The following is a 20,544-nucleotide window of genomic DNA, read 5'->3' as shown; positions in this document are numbered from 1 at the left end:
GAATCTGTGTGGAGGTGAAAATTTAGTTAGTGTGAAGTGCAAGTTTAATTTGTAAGGGGTGCAAGTTGAATATTTGTAGGGATGCAAGTCTAATCTATGTAGGACACGAGTTTAATCTATGTAGGGTGTGGGGTGCAAGTCTAATATGTGTAGGGTACAAGTCTAGTCTATGTGAAGTGTAAGTTTAGTTTGCGTGGGTGCAAGTCTTACTTTGTGTGTGGGATCAAACATGTCCACTATTTTTTTTATTATATTATTATTTTTGTTTGAGTTATTATTTGCGTGGTTTGAATTAGTATATTTTTATTTACAATTATTCTAAACGTTTTCTCCTACCAATATATATATATATATATATTAATTAGAAAAGTAATTTATTATTTATATTAACTTAAGTCATACAAATTATTTTAATTCTATAAATTTTTATATATTTTAGATTATTAATTTAAATTTTTATTAAATATGTGAAATATTAGTTGCATTTTAAAATTTTAAATATATTTTTAAAACAATATCAATTTTATAAAAATAGAATGTGTATATTAAATATTAAATATATTTTAATAAAATAAAATAAATTTAAAAATATAAAGATAATTTTTTTTTTTGTTTTTTTTATTAAAAAAGTGAGGTGAGTGTATATGTGCTAGGATAGAACTAGGAGAAGATTATGAGGGGTCATGACCCTTCTGTCTCTGTGAAAATTTTATTTTCCGTAGTATAAAAGATATATATACTTCATTCTTTTTCTCATCTTTTATTCTCTGTTATTTTTTCTAGAAAAAAAATTATTCATTATATTAGAGATTGTTTATATGATATTTAAATTTTTTTATGTGTATATATATAATTTATATATCATATTGTACATATATGTGTATTTGTCTATGCGGTAAAAAAATATTATTTATCTTTTAACCCCTGTAGTAATAAAATCCTAATTTCATCTTTGTATGAGAGAGAGAGAGAGAGAGAGAGAGAGAGTATGTGCAAGGCATATTAGTGAGTATAAGAGTTAAGGGTAAAATCCGTTAAGTTTAATTTTATAATTATGATTTAAGTGTGAAATTGTGATTTTAAGTGTGGAGTTGTGAGTTCAGTTTTAAAAAAATAAAAATTTATTTGGTTATGAGTTTTGAAAATATTTTTGAGTTTTTGAGTAATGAATTTTGAAAAGAATTTTGAGTTTTGAAAAGAGTTTTAAGTTGTATTTTGAGTTTTAAGTTTTTGAATTTTGAGTTGTATTTTGAAATTTTTTGAATTAATTTCTTTTAAATATTTAAAAATGTTTAAGAAAAATTTATTTTTCATTTTAAATATTTTATTTCATTTTTGTAAATTTTTTAAATTCAAAACATAACTCCACACTCAAATCATAAGCAAACACATAACTCCAAACTCAATTCAAAAACTATTTTTAAAACTCATAACCAAACACATAACTCAAAACTCAAAACTCAATTCAAAATTTTTTTAATCAAAATATATATTTTTTATTTTTTTATTTTATTGAAAAAAATTTTTTGTTATTTTTTTAAGTATTGGCCAAATAATTTGTTATGGTTTAGATATATATGGCCATCCAAATTTTTTTGAAATTAAAAAAAATTAAATATTTTAAAAAATAAAATCATTATTTTAAAACATAAAATAAAAAAATATTTTTTAAAATTTTTCTTTAAATAAAATTTTAAAAAGAGTTTGATTATGAATTTTGAAAAAAAATTTAAAGTAAATTTTGAGTTACGTGTTTGATTACACATTTAGAAAAGAATTTTGAATTTTTTTTATTAGAATTACAATTTCAAAAGAATTTGGTTATTAGGATTTTTATTAGAATATTGCTTTATTCACCACCGCCCCCACCCAACGGTACATTTCTCTCACGGAGATCTTTTTATCCTCCTCTCTCCTCATTGCGATTAGACTCTCTGAATAGTCTGAATAGTTTTGGTTAGGGTTTCTCTCTCCCTCTCTCTCTCTCTCTCTCACCCCCAATTCAACGTCCTCTCCGTTCTCCGCCAGCCTCTTCTCCCCAACGATAGATCCAGCATCCTCCCCCGTCAAAACGGCTTCGAAGAAAGAGAGGTGAGAAGCCATGGGAGGGCAGGGAAACCCTAGAGAGAGAAACAGAGAGCGGAGAGAGAGGGGGGAATGGGGGAGGGGAGAGAGAGACGATTGGGAGGAAATCGCTTCTTCCTGCTGTGGCGGCATCCACCCGACCCGGATGTCGTCTGCGCTGATTCGGCGGCTGGGGATTGGGAGGTCACGGGGGATTTCAAGAACATGTCCATTGTCGCCACAATTGACAAGGTTAGTAATTTTACATACATAATATGTGCTATATATTTACATATATACATATTAATTGTGCCAAATTTAGTTGTTTGAATTCTCAACTTGTATCTGTAGAATTTGTGTGAAATTCTCGTAGAACATTCTGGTAATCTCTTAAATTCCCAACTCTGAAATTGATTGCACTGTGGTTTCCTTTTCATTGATTTTTTTTTTTTTTTTTTCTTTCTTTCTTTCTTTGTGTCTGAAATTGATTGCAGTTTGCAAGTATCTTTTTCACCTTTATTTTGAATCCTGCAATCCCAAATCACATTCTTGTTAACCTAAGATAACACGGACATAATAAAAACGGAATAAAACCGATAGTTCATATATATACCGGAAATCTTGAATTACAGTTGTTGTTGGTGCCATTGACTGCTCAAAGTTTGACAGGTTCAGCCCTTGGATCCCCACACTGCTGTGTCTTTCTGAGAGTAGATTAACAAATTAATACACCATGGTTTTGTTTTTCCATATCAAATTCTGATAATATTCATCTTTTCAATGACAAAGCCCCAAAGGGTAATCTATCAAATAGAAAATTTTCTGTGTTTTACATCCAATTTTTGTTTACATGATGGAAACAATCAAATCACACTAAGTTAGGTAAGCTACCAAATATCATACAAACCAAGCAGATAATGAAGATTTTAGTCTTTCAGTTTAATGGGTGCGTGGCTTGCACCCATTACACAAAGATTCAATTAGAAAACTGGCCCACCAATAAATATTATATCTATATTATGTTGTGGTTTGGCAAAAAAAATTTTAAATGGCTTTTTAGAGTTGAGATTTTTTTTAGTTGGGATTAAAAAGTTTGTTTGGGTTGATTATTTTAGTTTAATGGGCTTGGGGTATAGGCTTTTGAGAATCTAAAATGCTTTTGGTTTACTATGATTATCTCTTTTGTGACTTGAGGAAAAGTTGCAGACTTCAAGGATTGCATTAGGGGGACCAACCTTTCATAATTTGATTTTGGGGAGTCCATTTCCTTGAAACCCTAATCTCAACCTTATGTACTTAGTACTAGTTTCCATAAATCCTAATCTCAACATTATGTCCTTTTGTTACATTATTTATTTATACAGCCGGATCTATTTAAAAATAAAAATTAAATCATGTTTCAAAAAACAATGTATCAAAACTTGACATGGCACGATAATCAAACTTGCTCACCCTAATAATGGAAAATTTCGGTGGATACATTTGTAAATATAAGTTGGTGTTAATTTTGCAATTTCGTGTTGATGGCAGTAGTTTAATAGGCCCCATCCTTATCAATAAATATATTGGGAACATGTGAGATAATACTCAAAATTTATCATTAATGAAAATAAATTTAAAAAAAAAAATTGATTGGTAAAGTTTTTAGAGTTTTTTTTTTTAAAAAATATTCTAAAAAAATAATAATAATTTAGATAATTGACCCACTTTTCAAACTATTTGAGAATCTAACCTGCTTTTTAAAATCGCATTCACTTGCACAATACTATTAGGAATCTCTCTATCTCTCTCTCTTGATAAATACTATTCGCAATCTCTTTCTTTTGTTTCTTGATTGATTTGCCGGAAGAATTTAGCTTATGGGTTGATGTGTAGTTTGGCCTTTTTCCCTCTTATGTAATTTTTGCCCGGGATTTCTCCTTGTGTCTCGTTCTGGATTTTATCTACCCAGAAAGAGGAAAATTCTCCTTCATTATTCCCCCTTGAGATGCAACATGAACAAAATAAAGTTGATTGTCTTAAGGCTGGTCATGTTGAATTCTCAGACTATTTAATCTTGGATTAGAAAACTTAGGCTGTCATTGATTTAGTAGTACTGGAGGGCCAACATCAATCATTATATTCTCCTATGTGTTGGAGGGCTAACAAGAATTTGAATCAAATGGAAATTGATTGGATGGGATTTTGGTGTGCTGAGAAGTTGATGTACAAATGCCTAGGAGGACTAGCTCCAACCTTCAAAATCACAATTGAAGAAATAATACCTATTGGGAGCAAATATCAATCATTTTATTCCTCCTTTGTGTCTGCTTAGCAAAATCGTAGAAGAAATAATAATACATATTGGGAGCAACTAGAATGGAAAGAACCCTCCTTGTGTGACTTGACTGCTTGGCAAAATCATAGAAGAAAAAATACATATGAAAGCAAGTCAAATCCAAAGTATAAAGAAAAATCTTAGCCACAACATATCCAATTTTTTATGGGAAAACTTTTGACTTGAAGGATAGCTAAGGGACAAGCTTGAAAGAAAAAATCTTCCATTGTATGAAAATTGTGAGTTTTCAATCAACTTTGTTTCCATCTATTAAAAAACTGAGATCTCAAGTGGAAGCAGACACCCAATCTATTAAAAAACTGAGATCTCAAGTGGAAGCAGGCACCCAATCTCTAGGGATTTTCATGGCTCGAGCAGTGGCCAACGATTTTGCAAAGTCTAAGGTGGTTTTAACTTGGATTTTGGATGGCATTGGTCTTCAAGTCATCTCATTTATAAATACTCGTTCCATCCCCAACTGTTTGTCAATTTTCAGCATTCATGCCTTTTAGTAGGGTCAATAAATAATGTATTTTTTTCCCTATCAATTGAAAGAAAGAATAAATAAAAAAACATAGATGATTTTTTTGGGATGTTTGGAATAGTTAAAATGGACCAGCAATTTCGTACGGGAGGAGAATTAAACTAGTTGTAACCAAAATAAATTTGTCAAATAAGAGAAGCATCCATATTCGCTTGCACTATCAATTGATTAATATGCGTTTTACATCACTTTAATACATTTCAAGTTTGTTTTGGTGATTTTCTAGTCAATGGTGGATCGCGTTTAATTTGTGGTGAATTCACAAAGTATCATGGATGCTTGATACTCTACCAACCATTCAGGAACAAACATCACCTATTTCCAGTGGTATAAGAAACACGCTAACAAGTTTTAGGATTCAACACCTAAGGCACATGAAATGGGTTAGGGTTGGGTTGTTTCTATTTTTTTTTTCCCTTACTAATGGTGAATTGGTTGGCTACGGGGTCCTGTGGTTTTTGTCCGTTTTGATTTTCGACTGGAAGAAGAAGAAAAAAAGAAAAGAAAAAAGGAATCCTTTTGTGTTTCTAATTGATTATTATATTGATTGCAGAATTGATTGGCATAAAGCAAATTCGTACTGGTTTAATTGAATAAAATAAACAATTCATAATCTCTGTCATGTTATGTTATCAATCCTAAGCAAATTCTTTTCCATTTTGAGGGCTAAATCTCCTCTAGACCTTATTCAAGTGCCAAACAACATTTTAAGTGTGAAGCATTAGCACTTTATCAGTGTTAAGTATTTAAGAGCTTGTTTAGTACATGATGTACATCGAATTCTGTTCTTTTATTTTTTTAGCAAGAGAAAAAAAGCTCGATATATATATATATATATATTGCATGAGAAGAACAACATGCTTTGTCCTCTTTTTGATAACCAAATCTATTTATTTCATCTATGAAAGCCATTGACTTCCATTCTTAAATGAATGATCAAGTTATGTTGGCTTTTATTAGTGGGAGTTTTTAGAGGCCAACTGTTAATGGTGGACTGTGGAAGCATATGTGCCTTTGTTACTGATCTGTCTGATGTAACTCATGCTGTATTTCCATTTGCATATGAAGTTGGCAACTAAGATGTAGTGACTTGTGACTCCTCCCTCATCCTTGTATTGTTTCGTAAATAATCCCACATTTGGTACTGCAAAAGTTGCTCAGAATAGCTAATCCCACGTGACCCCTTTACCTACGTTTGAGGGACTATTTTGTCCTAGGGGTGGGACAGTTAAACTGGGGATAACTCTTTTGCATGTGAATGACTAAAATGCCTTTGCCTGGCTTACACATACGAGGGTATCTTATCTGCCTAATCCAAACTGAAATCAAACATAAGCGGTGTAAAGTGGTGATTGTGCTTTGTTTTTTGGCACCTGTCTAATATATTTACTTGTCAAAAAAAAAAAGGGAAGAAGAAAGAAATGGGCCGGAGTCTTCAGTGATTTGTTTTTGGTGATGCATCTAGGAGCACAACAGGAGAATCTTTAATGGAGGTGTAGTTTTTATTTTGGAGTTGAAACATTTGATATTGAGCCCTTTTTTGGATTACTAATGTGTTATGTCTTGATATTTTGAAAATTTCCTGTGTCGGCATGTTCATATCATGCGTAGTTTATGGGCAATAACATGATCTTTACTGGTTTAGATAGTCTAGTTCCTTGAGTTGTTGGAGCTTCTGTATAATGGTGGCCCTAATTTTGTAGGTATCTTTTTTGAAAATGAGACTTTAAACAGTATGGTTTCAAAGCTTGGTCATATATGGCAATAGTGGACCTGAGTGATGGTCTCTATATTCATTTTAGCAGGGGAATTAGACAACGCATTTGACATCAAAGTTTCTTTGAATCTATTTTATCTGCACAGAAATGAAAATTCTCTTTGCATGGAATTAGCTGAATGTCTTTGCTTTCTAGTACAATAAAGCTTGGTTGCAAAACCAAAATGCTGATATTCATAAAAATAAACTTTTCATAAACAACTGAAAACTGCTCGTAAAATGTTTGGGATGGTTATTATTATTATTATTTTGAATTTATTGTCGACAACAATATAGTCTAAAAAGAACAAAAGGTTATTATTCTTTTAGCCTTATTGTTGAGTTTCTAGAACCCAAAAGCACATGCATAAAAAATTCTCGAATTTCTTTGAGAATAAGTAGATAAGGAGAAGAGGTGAACCAATATCAGAATAACTGGAAGATCTTTTGGAATATTAGTTTCTAATTGCTATGACCTTTATTTTGAATTGTTTTACTTGTGTTAAAATGTTGAGTTCATATGAAAATGTTATATTTTGTCTATGATTATTTTATAGTACAGAAGAATATCAGCTTTGAAACTGTTCTAAGTGTGCTTTTGCTGTAATAGCGCTGTTGGAAATTATTTTAATATGCATTAATAAATCTTCTTCTATGCTTCAAGTGTTCACCTGTCTTTCAAAGTTTTTTTTGCTATTTCCATTGCATTTGTGGCATGTTTACTAGATATTCCTTTTTCGCAGTCTTTTTAAATGTCGTGCTGCAACAAAATTTTGATCCTTGTGCATGATATTGCATTAGAAAGCATTGCAATTTTAGGCTATTTACCTTTGTGGAGATGTTTTTCTTCTTATTTTTGTGTCGATTTTTAATTAAGAATTTGGATTATCATCTTTATTTTTATTTTGTATATTCTTTTAATGATGACCAAAATTCTTTCAAAGCTGATAGTCTCTTGTACAAACTTTATGAGAAAACAGGATTTTATAACAATGGAAAAAGGAAATGACAACTGCAATTTCATTTTTAACATACGGTTCCCACCATACTTATAAAAGTAGCATGTGCAACCCTCTTCAAATTCTTTTGTCGACAGAATGTTCATTTTTTTGGATGTTGTACCAGTCTCGGTTACCATCCTTGTGCTATGTCTTGATAGTCTTCTTCTTTTTTTAATCTTCTTTCCAAGAGGATGAGATAATGAATAAGCTACGCATCTTTTGATTTGTCCTTTGAACTTTTTTTTGATAAATAATTTATCCTTTGAACTTTTCATCCTTGAGATCCCACTTATCTGCTAACTGGGGGTTGAAAAGTTGCATGGCCCATGGTTAGCCAAATTCTCCCCATGATTATTCTTAGATGGATGACGGTGGCATGAATATGCAAGTGGTTATTGGATTAGGAGTTGTTTCTGGATTTTATTTTTTGTTTTGTGGAGATGCATTTTCTTTTTGTGTTTTCTTACTTGTAGAGGATGCCTCATCCTTGCCTCTTTTTTGATCTATTCAATAAAATTCTGTTTTTGCTGATCAAAAAAAAAAAAAAAGTTCTGTCATTTGAATTCAGAGGTGGTTGATTGGTTTTGAATGGTATAATTTCTTCTTATCCTGATGTTTATTGTTTTTTACTGTCTGAGATGCATTCTTTACAGAAAGCTGTATAGGGTACAAGCTTCAGTTCACAAGTCAGGCTCACTTATAAATGGTGTAGAATTCAATTTATTTGATGAGCTTGCTAAGGCTTGGTTTGGCTTAGTAAGCCATGATTGCTTTGATGGTTTTATTTTTATATTTAAGTCTTTTTGTGGAATTTTCTTTGTACCATTTAAGTAGGAAAAGATTGATGCTACTTTTTTGCAGTGAAACATTGTTGGAGGATAATTTAAGAGCAACCCACCACTTGCCTTGATGAGTTTGGATCATTGAATATTAAGCAAGCTGAGTCAGTTTATTATGCTAACATGTGCTAGATGAAGGTGAAGGTTCCCACTTCATCTAGACTGTAAATGAGATGAAGCCAGCCAAGTACAAGGAGCTTGAGCTTGGTTCAGTAGCATAGGAGTTACGCTCAATCTCAGCTTAGACTTGTTTTGACAAGTAAAATTCATACAAAGCCGGTTTTTGGAGATAAGCCACTACTAATTCGATATTTCCTGGAGACGTTTCTTTGATTGACTTGAGTGTAGTTTTTGATTCTCTCTTCTTCTTCTTCTTCTTCTTTTTTTTTTTTTTCACTTTTTATTTATTTTTTTACAAGATGTAGTTAAGAAATTCAGTTTTTCTCTGCTTCTCTTTCTTTGGCTTCTTGCTTTGCACTTCAACTTTTCAATGAGAATCTTGAGGGTCCATTTGATTAGAGTAAAAAATATGATGGAAAACAAAAGTGATAGATAGTGAAGTGAAAGAAAAGGTGAAAGGAAAATTTATTTTCTCGTTTGCATTTGGTTTAATTTTTTGTGAGAAAGTTACAATAGTTGGCTACTTTAATGAGAGAAAAAAGTGACTGTATTTTTTTGTAAGAAACTAGAAGTAAAGTTGCCATTCTGGTGTGGGTTGTATAAGATATTTAACTTTGTTGTATTTTCCACCCTTCTCCTGCTAAACAAATACATGAAATTAAATAGTTGAATTTTTGTTCTCTTTCCCCATCTTCATCTTGTTCAAACTCAGTATGAGTGATTGTATGTTGTTTCTTCAGCAATCATTTGCTTTGCTAACATCAACTGTTCATTTGAAATTATTTTGCAGTTGTATCCTCCTAAGTGGGGTCATCCTTGCCCTCTAAATTCAGCCCAACCATTATTGAATCAGCACTCAATGAGCTTACCCCAAACAATGTTAGGTGAGTTCATTGCTGCTCCGAGAAGCTCTAACTTACTATATTACTTATACATATGCTATGATTGACACTTCCTTCCCTTTATATATTTGTTTTGTCCAGGACGTACATTTAGTATCGATGATGCAAAATTTCCTTAATTTTGGCATTAGTAAACAGGCGAATGAAGTATCTGTTCAAAAACATGCTAATGAAGCATTCAGATTTTAGTTTACACAGAGCATACAAGATCACTCTGTGCATGCCTGCAATACTTGTTATACATTGCATGCTTGTTTTAGTTATTATTAGAGAGGTCCATTACATGCTATGAACAAATAACAGAGACAGGAGTATGCTGCTCAGATAAATAAATGATTGTATGTTTTTCTTATATACCTACTTTATTGAAAAGACACATGGAAAATGCTTCATCTTCAGTTGGATTAGAAACTATCCAGAGAGTAATGTGACTAATAAAGTTTATGATAGAATTGTTGTCTTTGCGAGTTAAATATCGTAAGTGTCAATATAGTCAATAATAAGACAATTTGCATGTCGTTGTGCATACAAGATCCAAATGCCATTGTTTCAAGTATACTCATAACATGTGGTTTGGCTGGCATAATATGAAAGCATGTTTAAGGTGAATGTTCATTTATTTCATCTAGAAATTTAGGATGCTAGGAACTATCCAGAAAGGATGGGAAAACTGAAATTTAGGCAATCGACAATGTCTTGTCTTGCTACTTGAAGGTTTGATTTCAGTAGAATATTCAAATACTCGATTAACGTCTGCTAATTTGTCATTGGATTTTACAGTAATTATGGGTATTGTGAGTGCTCAATTCATTTTTCCCTCCTCTCCGTTTAGTACATAGCTAGTGTATTTACTGGTAAAACTTCATTGGTACACTTGCCCAAATGGAAGGTAATGATATTGAGGACATTTCTTTCACTTGGCAATTTTGATGTTGAATAGATGTTTAGACAATAATGAATACTTGTTGACTATGCTCTTATGTCCATTCTTGCCCAACAATTGTTGGGACACTTGCAAAAGTGTTCACCTTTATTGACTTAAGTACGTGCAGAAGTCCAAGGGCATTACTCCTTGTCAAAGAATTTTTATATGGTTATTATTTTAGGTTAAGTATGCTATATAAGTGAATTCACTTTCATTATTGTACATCACATTCCATCCCACATCGTCTAGGTAGGAAAAGTTCCTAGGCTATATAAATGAGTTCATATTCCTTCCAAGTAACAACATGCTTTAAACCCTTGAGGGGCCTAGCTCAAAGTGAACAATTGTTATGATTTGAGATGGGGGTGTTATAGTAGCAGAAGTTGTTAGAATATTTCCTTATTTCCTTATTTAGATTAGATTGTGATTGTGATTGATTGATTGTGATTCCTTAATCAGTCAATCAATCAATATAAAAGGTGATTCCTTAATCAGTGCCTTAGGGCTTCCTTTTGTAATAGTTGATTGATTAATATAAAAGGTGATGATATCATAATCATCACTCAAGCTTTGTATTCTCTTAAATTATATGGTATTAGAGCCAAAACCCTAAAAACCGTCACTCACATAGCCACTACCACCAACCAGCCATCACCTATCACCACCCATCCTGTATCGCTGGTCCCTGAGTCTCTGTCGGAACCAGCCAAGGTCCCATAGAGCTGTTTCGACTTCAGCTGAAGGCCCCTTTGGCCTAGTCGACCCTCGTGAGGGTTGTCCTAGCCTCTCTTTATGTATTTTGGCTCCTGTGGATGAGTGTTTGTGGGTTGCCCATCTTTTGTTGCCTCTGAGTCTCTGTCGGAACTAGACAAGGTCCCACAGAGCTGTTTCGACTTCAGCCGAAGGCTCCTCTGGCCTAGTCGACCCTTGTGAGGGTTGTCCTAGCCTCTCTTTATGTATTTCGGCTCCTGGGGATGAGTGTTTGTGGGTTGCCTATCTTCTGTTGCCTCAAGTTTCTTTCCCTCGACCTATGTTACACGGACTCTTTGGAATTTCGAAGGTACCTGTGTCGACACGACACGACACGGGTACGGGTGCGGGATACTGCTCCTTAGAAACGGATACGGCAGAAGAATCGAAAGAGGAGAGCAAGGAGAGAACCTGGCCTTCGACTTCAATCGGTTGCAGAGCATCGATCGATCTGTGAAGTTGATCGATCTGCGAAGCTTGATCTGCAAAGTTGATCTGCGAAGTTGATTGATCTGCGAAGTCGATGTACTGTGCTTCGTCGTCTTCCCCTTTGATCTCGATCTCGGACTCTCTTCGTCGTCTTCCCCTTCCGTCGTCTCTGCGAAGCTAACACAATTTTTATTTCTATAGGTCTTTGACTTTTCTTTTTAATATAATTTGAATTATATATAATATAAATTATATTAATATAATATTATTCATATTATATAATATTATTTATTTAAAAATAAATAATATAATATATCATAAATAACATAACTTTTATGTCTAAAATTAAAATAATTTATGTTATCATATATAATATAATTTAATTTATGTCTAAAATAATGTTTATAATTTTTATTTATTATTTATTTGTTATTTTTTTAATAAAATTTGTTATTCCTTATACTTTTTAAACTCATCTTCATATAATAAATATATTTAAAAATAACTATTTAACGTATCCCCGTACCCGTATCCTAATTTGGATCGGTATCCATGTATCCTTAATTTTTAATTTTAAAGTGTCCGACCCTTAGATACACATCCGTACCCAATACCCGATACCCGAACCCGAGTCCGTGTAACGTAGATTGCTATTAGGAATCTCTCTCTCTCTCTCTCTCTCTCTCTCTCTCTCTCTCTCTCTCTCTCTCGATAAATACTATTAGGAATCTCTTTCTTTTGTTTCTTGATTGATTTGCTGGAAGAATTTAGCTTATGGGTTGATGTATAGTTTGGCCTTTTTCCCTCTTATGTAATTTTTGCCCGAGATTTCCCCTTGTGTCTCGTTCTGGATTTTATCTACTAGGAAGAGGAAAATTCTCCATTATTCCCCCTTGAGATACAACATGAACAAAATAAAGTTGGTTGTCTTAAGGCTGGTCATGTTGAATTCTCAGACTATTTAATCTTGGATTAGAAAACTTAGGCTGTCATTGATTTAGTAGTACTGGAGGGCCAACATCAATCATTATATTCTCCTATGTGTTGGAGGGCTAACAAGAATTTGAATCAAATGGAAATTGATTGGATGGGATTTTGGTGTGCTGAGAAGTTGATGTACAAATGCCTAGGAGGACTAGCTCCAACCTTCAAAATCACAATTGAAGAAATAATACCTGTTGGGAGCAAATATCAATCATTTTATTCCTCCTTTGTGTCTGCTTAGCAAAATCGTAGAAGAAATAATAATACATATTGGGAGCAACTAGAATGGAAAGAACCCTCCTTGTGTGACTTGACTGCTTGGCAAAATCATAGAAGAAAAAATACATATGAAAGCAAGTCAAATCCAAAGTATAAAGAAAAATCTTAGCCACAACATATCCAATTTTTTATGGGAAAACTTTTGACTTGAAGGATAGCTAAGGGACAAGCTTGAAAGAAAAAATCTTCCATTGTATGAAAATTGTGAGTTTTCAATCAACTTTGTTTTCATCTATTAAAAAACTGAGATCTCAAGTGGAAGCAGACACTCAATCTATTACAAAACTGAGATCCCAAGTGGAAGCAGGCACCCAATCTGTAGGGATTTTCATGGCTTGAGGAGTGGCCAACGATTTTGCAAAGTCTAAGGTGGTTTTAACTTGGATTTTGGATGGGATTGGTCTTCAAGTCATCTCATTTATAAATACTCGTTCCATCCCCAATTGTTTGTCAATTTTCAGCGTTCATGCCTTTTAGTAGGGTCAATAAATAATGTATTTTTTTCCTTACAAATTGGTTGGCTACGGGGTCTTGTGGTTTTTGTTCGTTTTGATTTTCGACAGGAAGAAGGAAAAAAAAAAAAAAAAGGGAATCCTTTTGTGTGTCTAATTGATAATTATATTGATTGCAGAATTGATTGGCATAAAGCAAATTCGTACTGGTTAAATTGAATAAAATGAACAATTCATAATCTCTGTCATGTTATGTTATCAATCCTAAGCAAATTCTTTTCCATTTTGAGGGCTAAATCTCCTCTAGACCTTATTCAAGTGCCAAACAACATTTTAAGTGTGAAACATTAGCACTTTATTTGAATCACTAGATTTTTAGCATTGTCAAATTAATTTTTTATTTGAAATGTTACTGCAATAGCCCTTTGACCAAAAGATGTGAAATAAAACCTTGTTTATAGATGAGGGCTTATTAGGGTTATATTTTAAGCCTGGCTAAGAAAGATTTATACAAGCCAACTAAAATTTGCGATATACGTAGATCATAGGATATACGTAGATTTTGTTCCCTAGGAATGGCACTGTATAGTTACCAAAAAGCATGACATTTTGCATTTCAACTGCAGGAAACTTTCACCAGAGTAAATGTTCCCATAGAGTGGCTGCGATGAATTTTTTCCACAGCGAAGCATGGCTGGTATTAGGGGCGATACATGTTAGATTAGCACAATGTAAGAATGGAGTTAATAATAAAGACTTCCTTTAGGAAAAACTGAACCTAGGTGTTGGTCAGCATGCAAACGGAAGGCTGTATACACTCACAAGACTTTAATCCTAAAGTATCAAAATTGATAAGACCTAAAGCACATACCTACTACATCAAGTGTTTTGGGAAGGGTAAGATTAGAAATCAGACAGAAAATTCATTTTACTTTTTTGGTTAGGTAAAATTCATTTTACTTATAGTTAAAAGAGGTTGAAATTTTGAAAGTACACGTTTTCTTTTGATTTGTATCATTATCATTGTCATGATGATTGCACCAGCATGTGACTGTCATTACATTAGATAGCAGGATTGGCTGTGGTACGCCATCACTGCTGCCACTCCATCACCATCATGATTTCATCAACTATTGGAATAGTTTCTATTTACACCTTGAGATTCATTAAATTATTGTGAACTGTAGCAGTTCAATGTCAACTTAATGTTTAACTGTGAATTGTCTCTATTTATTTCTTCATTTTATTGATTATTATTATTAGTTTTTTTTTTTTTTTGATTTTTTTTTTTTTTTTGATTTTTTCTTTTCAGGTAGACATGGCGTAAAACAGTTGACGGGGCTTCAAAGGTCTTCTTGGAGATGCATTACAACCGGCACAAGCGCTTGACAAATGATATTGCTTAGACCATGCTATTTCACACTGTGGAAATTTTTATCTGACCTGGGGTGTTGGGAAGGCAGGTTTGGCCCTTGTGCACTACTAGCGTCTAACTTATATTTACTTATTCTTGTATATGTATTTTATCACCATAGCAAAATAATTGTTGTATTTTGTGTCATAAAAATTAAGTTGTCTTTATGGAGCTGTGTGATTTAAATTGGTAATCCAATTTTCCCATTATGATTTATAAAATCCAATAAACATTTTGCTGTGGAAATTTTTACCTGACCTGGCGTGTGGTGGAAGGAAAGCTTGGTCCTTGTGCGCTTCTAGCATCCAACTTATATTTACTATTCTTGTATAGGTATTTTTGTCACCACAACAAAATAATTGTTGTATTTTGTGTCATATAAATTAAGTTCTTCCCTCAAAGTTGTCTTTTATGGAGCTGTGTGCGACTTTAATTTGATTTTCCACTTTTCCCATTCTGAATTATAAAATCCCGTGAACATTTTGTTGTTGGTAAGCAATATTGATCTTGTGACAACCCTGTTAATCATTGGTTTTGAATGTTATTTAAGTGCTTTGTGTGAATTTGAATGCTTATTATGTGTTTAATATGGATTTTAGGTTCATATATGTTAACCGTAGGAATATCTGTTGTGATTTCGGTTATAATCTGAAATTGAAGGCCTTAATGACGTCAGAAGTTTGATTAAAATTTGATTTAGATTAAATCAATTAAATTAAGCCTTGATTAATTAGTCTTAAGCTCTATTTAACTAACTTGATTCCTAATTAAGGCCCTAAGCTAATCTATGAGAAATGTTAATTAATCTCATTTAGACACAAAAATTTGCCGACAATTAAGTTTAGAGAGAGAGGAATTTTAGAGAAAAGAGCTTGGAAGCTTGGAATTTTGCTTGAGAATTGAAGAATTGAGGAACACAACTTAAGAAATTGCTACAATTAGTGTTCTTGAAGACTTTAGGTATGTGTTTAATTCCGAATTCATGAACTGAAGTCGAAACAGGCACTTTCTTCACACATAAGCTCTAAAATAGTCCATCGGGTGCCAAAATCATGTAATAGTCGCGAAAAGTCCCGGGGAACACCTTAAACACCTTGGGAGGGACTAATGTAAGTTGTGGAAACTTACGGAACTAGCTCAGGACTCCTGGTTTGAAAACTATGTCAAAAAATGCACTTTTCAATCACTTAAGCTTGAAAATAGGCCATTGGAGGCCAAAATCGTGTAACAGTCACGAGAAGGATCGGGGAACACCTCCAACACCTTAGAAGGGATTAACGTAAGCTGTGGAAACTTAAGGAACTAGTACAGGACTTCTGGTTTGAAAACTAAGTCAAAAAATTCACTTGTTTCACATTTATGCTTAAGAATAGGCCATCGGGGGCCAAAATTGAGTAAGAATCATGAGAAGGCCTGGGGAACACCACCAACACCTCGAGAGGGACCAACATAAGTTTTGAAAACTTGCGAAACTAGCACGGGACTTTGGATTTGAAAATTAAGTCGAAAAACTCATTTTTTTCACATTTAAGTTTGAAAATAGGCCATCGGGGGCCAAAATCATGCAACAGTCATGAGAAGGACCCGTGAACACCTCAAACACCTCGGGAGGGACCAATGTAAGTTGTGGAAACTTATAGAACCAGCACGGGACTCCCGATTTAAAAACTAAGTCGAAAAAGACAATTTTTTCACACTTAAGCTTGAAAATAGGCTATCGGGGGCAAAAAACGTTTAACAGTCACGAGAATGCCTGGGAACACCTTAAACACCTCGGGAGGGACCAATGTGAGTTGTGGAAACTTATGGAACTGGCCCGGGACTTCCGGTTTGAAAGCTAAGTCGAAAACGACACTTTTTTCATGCATTAGCATGAAAATAGGCCTTGGTCTGCCAAAATCGTGTAACAGTCATGGGAAGGGCGGGCTACACCACAAACACCTCGGGAGAGAACAATGTAAGTTATTGAAAATACAGAACTAGCACGGGACTCCCGGTTTTAAAAGTAAGTCAAAAAATTCACTTTTTTCGCATTTAAGCTTGAAAATAGGCCGTCGATGTTCAAAATCGTAAAACAGTCACGAGAAGGCCTAGGGAACACCTCAAACTCCTCGGGAGGAACCAATGTCAGCAGTGGAAACTTACGGAATTAGCACGAGATTCCCGGTTTGAAATCTAAGTCGAAAAAGGCACTTTTTTCACACTTACGGTTGAAAATAGGCCATCGGGGGCCAAAATCGTGTAACAGTCGATGGCACGGGGAACACCTAAACACCTCCAGAAGGACCAATGTAAGCTGTGGAAACTTACGGAACTAGTACGGGACTTCCGGTTTGAAAACTAAGTCCAAAAAGGCAAATTTCTCTCATTTAAGCTTGAAAATAGGCCATCAGGGGCCAAAATAGTCTAACAGTCACGAGAAGGCTCAAGGAACACATCAAACATCTCGGGAGGGACCAATGTAAGTTGTGAAAACTTACGGAACTAGCGTGGGACTTTCGGTTTGAAAACTAAGTCAAAAAAGTCACTTTTTTCACACTTAAGCTTGAAAATAGGTATCGTGTATAAGTTATGGAAACTTACGGAACTAGCACGGGATTCCCGGATTGAAAACAAAGTTATAAAATGCACTTTTCAAACACTTAATGTTGAAAATCGGTCATCGGGGGCAAAAATCGTGTAACTGTCACGAGAAGGCCCAGGCAAAACCTCAAACACCTCGGTAGGGACCAATGTAAGTTGTAGAAACTAATGGAACTGGCACGGAACTCTCGGTTTGAAAACTAAGTCAAAAAATACACTTTTTTCACACTTAAGCTTGAAAATAGGCCATCGGGGGTCAAAATCGTGGAAAATCTGAAGGCCTCGGAAACACATCAAACACCTCAAGAGGGACCAATGCAAGTTGGAAAATTTATGGAACTAGCACGGGACTTCCGGATTGAAAACTAAGTCGAAAAATGCCCCTTTTTCGCACTTAAGCTTGAAAATAGGCCATTAGGGGCCAAAATCGTGTAACTGTCTTGAGAAGGCCCGGGGAACCTCAAACACCTCGGGAGGGACCATTGTAAGTTGTGGAAACTTACGGAACTAGCACGGGACTCCAGGTTTAAAATTTAAGTAAAAAAATGTACTTTTTTCACACTTAAGCTTGAAAATAGGCCATCGGTGGCCAAAATTGAGTAACAGTCACGAGAAGGCTCGGGTAACACCTCAAACACCTCAGGAGGGACCAATGTAAGTTTTGGAAACTTACGGAACTAGCATGGGACTCCCGGTTTGAAAACTAGGTCAAAAAATGCACTTTTTTCACACTTGAGGTTGAAAATAGGCCGTCGGGGGCAAAATTGTGTAACAGTAACGAGAAGGTTCAGGGAACATCTCAAACACCTCGAGACGGACCAATGCAAGTTGTGGAAACTTACAGAACTAACACGGGACTCCCTGTTTGAAAACTAAGTCGAAAAAGACACTTTTTTCACACTTAAACTTGAAAATAGGCCGTTAGCGGGCGGAAATCAATTAACAGTCAGGAAAAGGCCCAGGGAACACCTCAAACACCTTGAATACCTCGGGAGGGACCAATGTAAGTTGTAGAAACTTACAGAACAGGCATGGGATTCCCGATTTGAAAACTAAGTGAAAAAATACACTTTTTTCACACTTAATCTTTAAAATAGGCCATCGGCGGCCAAAATGGGTGTAACAGTCACGAGAAGGCCTGCGGAACACCTCAAACATCTTAAGAGGGACCAATGTTAGTTGTGGAAACTTACAAAACTAGTATGAGACTCCCGGTTTGAAGACTAAGTCGAAAAATACACTTTTTTCACACTTAAGCTTGAAAATAGGCCTTCGTGGGCCAAAATCGTGTAACAGTCACGAAAAAGCCCGGGGAACACCTCAAACACCTCGGGATGGACCAATGTAAGTTGTGGAAACTTACGGAATTGGTACAGGACTACCGATTTGAAAACTAAAGTCAAAAAATGCCCTTTTTTCACGTTTAAGGTTGAAAATATGCCATCGGGGTCCAAAATTGAGTAAAAGTCACGAGAAGGCCCAGACCTCGAGAGGGAGCAATGTAAGCTTTGGAAACCTACGAAACTAGCACGGGACTCTCAGTTTGAAAACAAAGTCTAAAAATGCACTTTATTCACACTTAAGCTTGACAATAGGCCATCGGGGGCCAAAATCGGGCAACAGTCACGAGAAGGCTCATGCGACACATCAAACACCTCGGGAGGGACCAATACAAGTAGTGAAAATTTACGAAACTAGCACGGGACTCCTCGCTTGAAAACTAAGTCAAAAAATGCACTTTTTTCACACTGAAGCTTGAAAATAGGCGATCGGGGGCCCAAAATTGTGTAACAGTCACGAGAACCCCAGCGGAACACCTCAAACACCTCAAGAAGAACCAATGTAAGTTGTGAAAACTTACAGAACTGGCACGGGACTTTCGGCTTGTGAACTAAGTTAAAAAATGCACTTTTTCACAATTAAGGTTGAAAATAGGCCATCGGGGGCCAAAATTGTGTAACTGTCACTAGAACCCCCACGAAACACCCCAAACACCTCGAGATAGACCAATGTAAGTTGTGGAAACTCACAGAACTAGCATGGGAGTCTCAGTTTGAAAACTTGGTCGAAAAAGGCATTTTTCTCACACTTGAGCTTGAAAAAAGGCCATCGGGTGCCAATATCGTGTAACAGTCAGAGAAGGCCCGGGGAACACCTCAAACACCTCGGGAAGGACCAATTTAAGTTGTGGAAATGTACGGAACAGGCACGGGGCTCCCGGTTTAAAAACTAAGTCAAAAAATGCAGTTTTCTCACACTTATGGTTGAAAATTGGCTATCGAGGCCCAAAATTGTGTAAGAGTCACGAGAAGGTCTGAGAAAGACCTCAAACAGCTCGGGAGACACCAATGTAAGTTGTGGAAACTTACAGAAGTAGCACGGGACTCCCGGTTTGAAAACTAAATCCAAAAAGGCACATCTCTTTACTTAAGCTTGAAAATAGGCCATCGCGGCCAAAATCATGTTAACGTCACGAGAAGGCCCAGGGAACACGTCAAACATCTCGGGAGGAACCAATGTAAGTTGTGGAAACTTACGGAACTAGCACGCGACTTTCGGTTTGAAGACTATGTGGAAAAAGGCATTTTTTGCGCACTTAAGCTTGAAAATAGGCCATCAGGGCCAAAATCATGTAACAGTCACGAGAAGGCCTGGGGAACACCTCAGACACCTCGAGAGGGAATGCAAGTTGTGGAAACTTATAGAACTAGTACGGGACTCCCGGTTTGAAAAATTAGTCAAAAAGAGAAGTTTTTTCACACTTAATCCTGAAAATAGGTCATGGTGGGCCAAAATTGTGTAACAATCACGAGAAGGCCCGGGGAACACCTCAAACACCTCGAGAGAGACCAATATAAGTTGTGGGAACTTACAGAACTAGCAGAGGACACCCGGTTTGAAAACTAAGTCAAAAAAGACACTTTTCTCACACTTAAGCTTGAAAATAGGCCATCGGTGGCCAAAATCGTGTAACAGTCACGAGAAGGCCCGGGGAAATACTTCAAACACCTCGAGAGGGACCAATGTAAGTTATGGAAATTACAGAACTAGCACGAGACTCTTGTTTTGAAAACTATGTCCAAAAAGGCACTTTTCTAACACTTAAACTTAAAAATAGGCCACCGGGGGCCAAAATCGTGTAACAATCACGAGAAGGCCCGGGGAACAACTCAAACATCTCGGGA

General features: G+C 35.2%; 1 pseudogene across 1 annotated transcript in view; it reads left to right on the top strand.

The window, feature by feature from the left end:
- Positions 1-1,869: 1,869 nt before the first annotated feature.
- LOC145798706 (protein kinase and PP2C-like domain-containing protein) overlaps positions 1,870-20,544 on the top strand; it is a 67,709-nt pseudogene continuing 49,034 nt past the window's right edge. Inside the window, exons 1-3 of the transcript XR_014340139.1 lie at positions 1,870-2,316; positions 9,432-9,525; positions 14,675-14,821. The product of XR_014340139.1 is annotated as a protein kinase and PP2C-like domain-containing protein (transcript). The remainder of the gene's footprint in view (positions 2,317-9,431; positions 9,526-14,674; positions 14,822-20,544) is intronic.

This window comes from Camellia sinensis, chromosome 9 (genome assembly GCF_055761805.1).
Source record: "Camellia sinensis isolate YWXY chromosome 9, ASM5576180v1, whole genome shotgun sequence".
Lineage (NCBI taxonomy): Eukaryota > Viridiplantae > Streptophyta > Magnoliopsida > Ericales > Theaceae > Camellia > Camellia sinensis.
The sequence above is the reverse complement of the archived record's forward strand: the minus strand, read 5'-3'. Positions and strand labels throughout refer to the sequence as shown.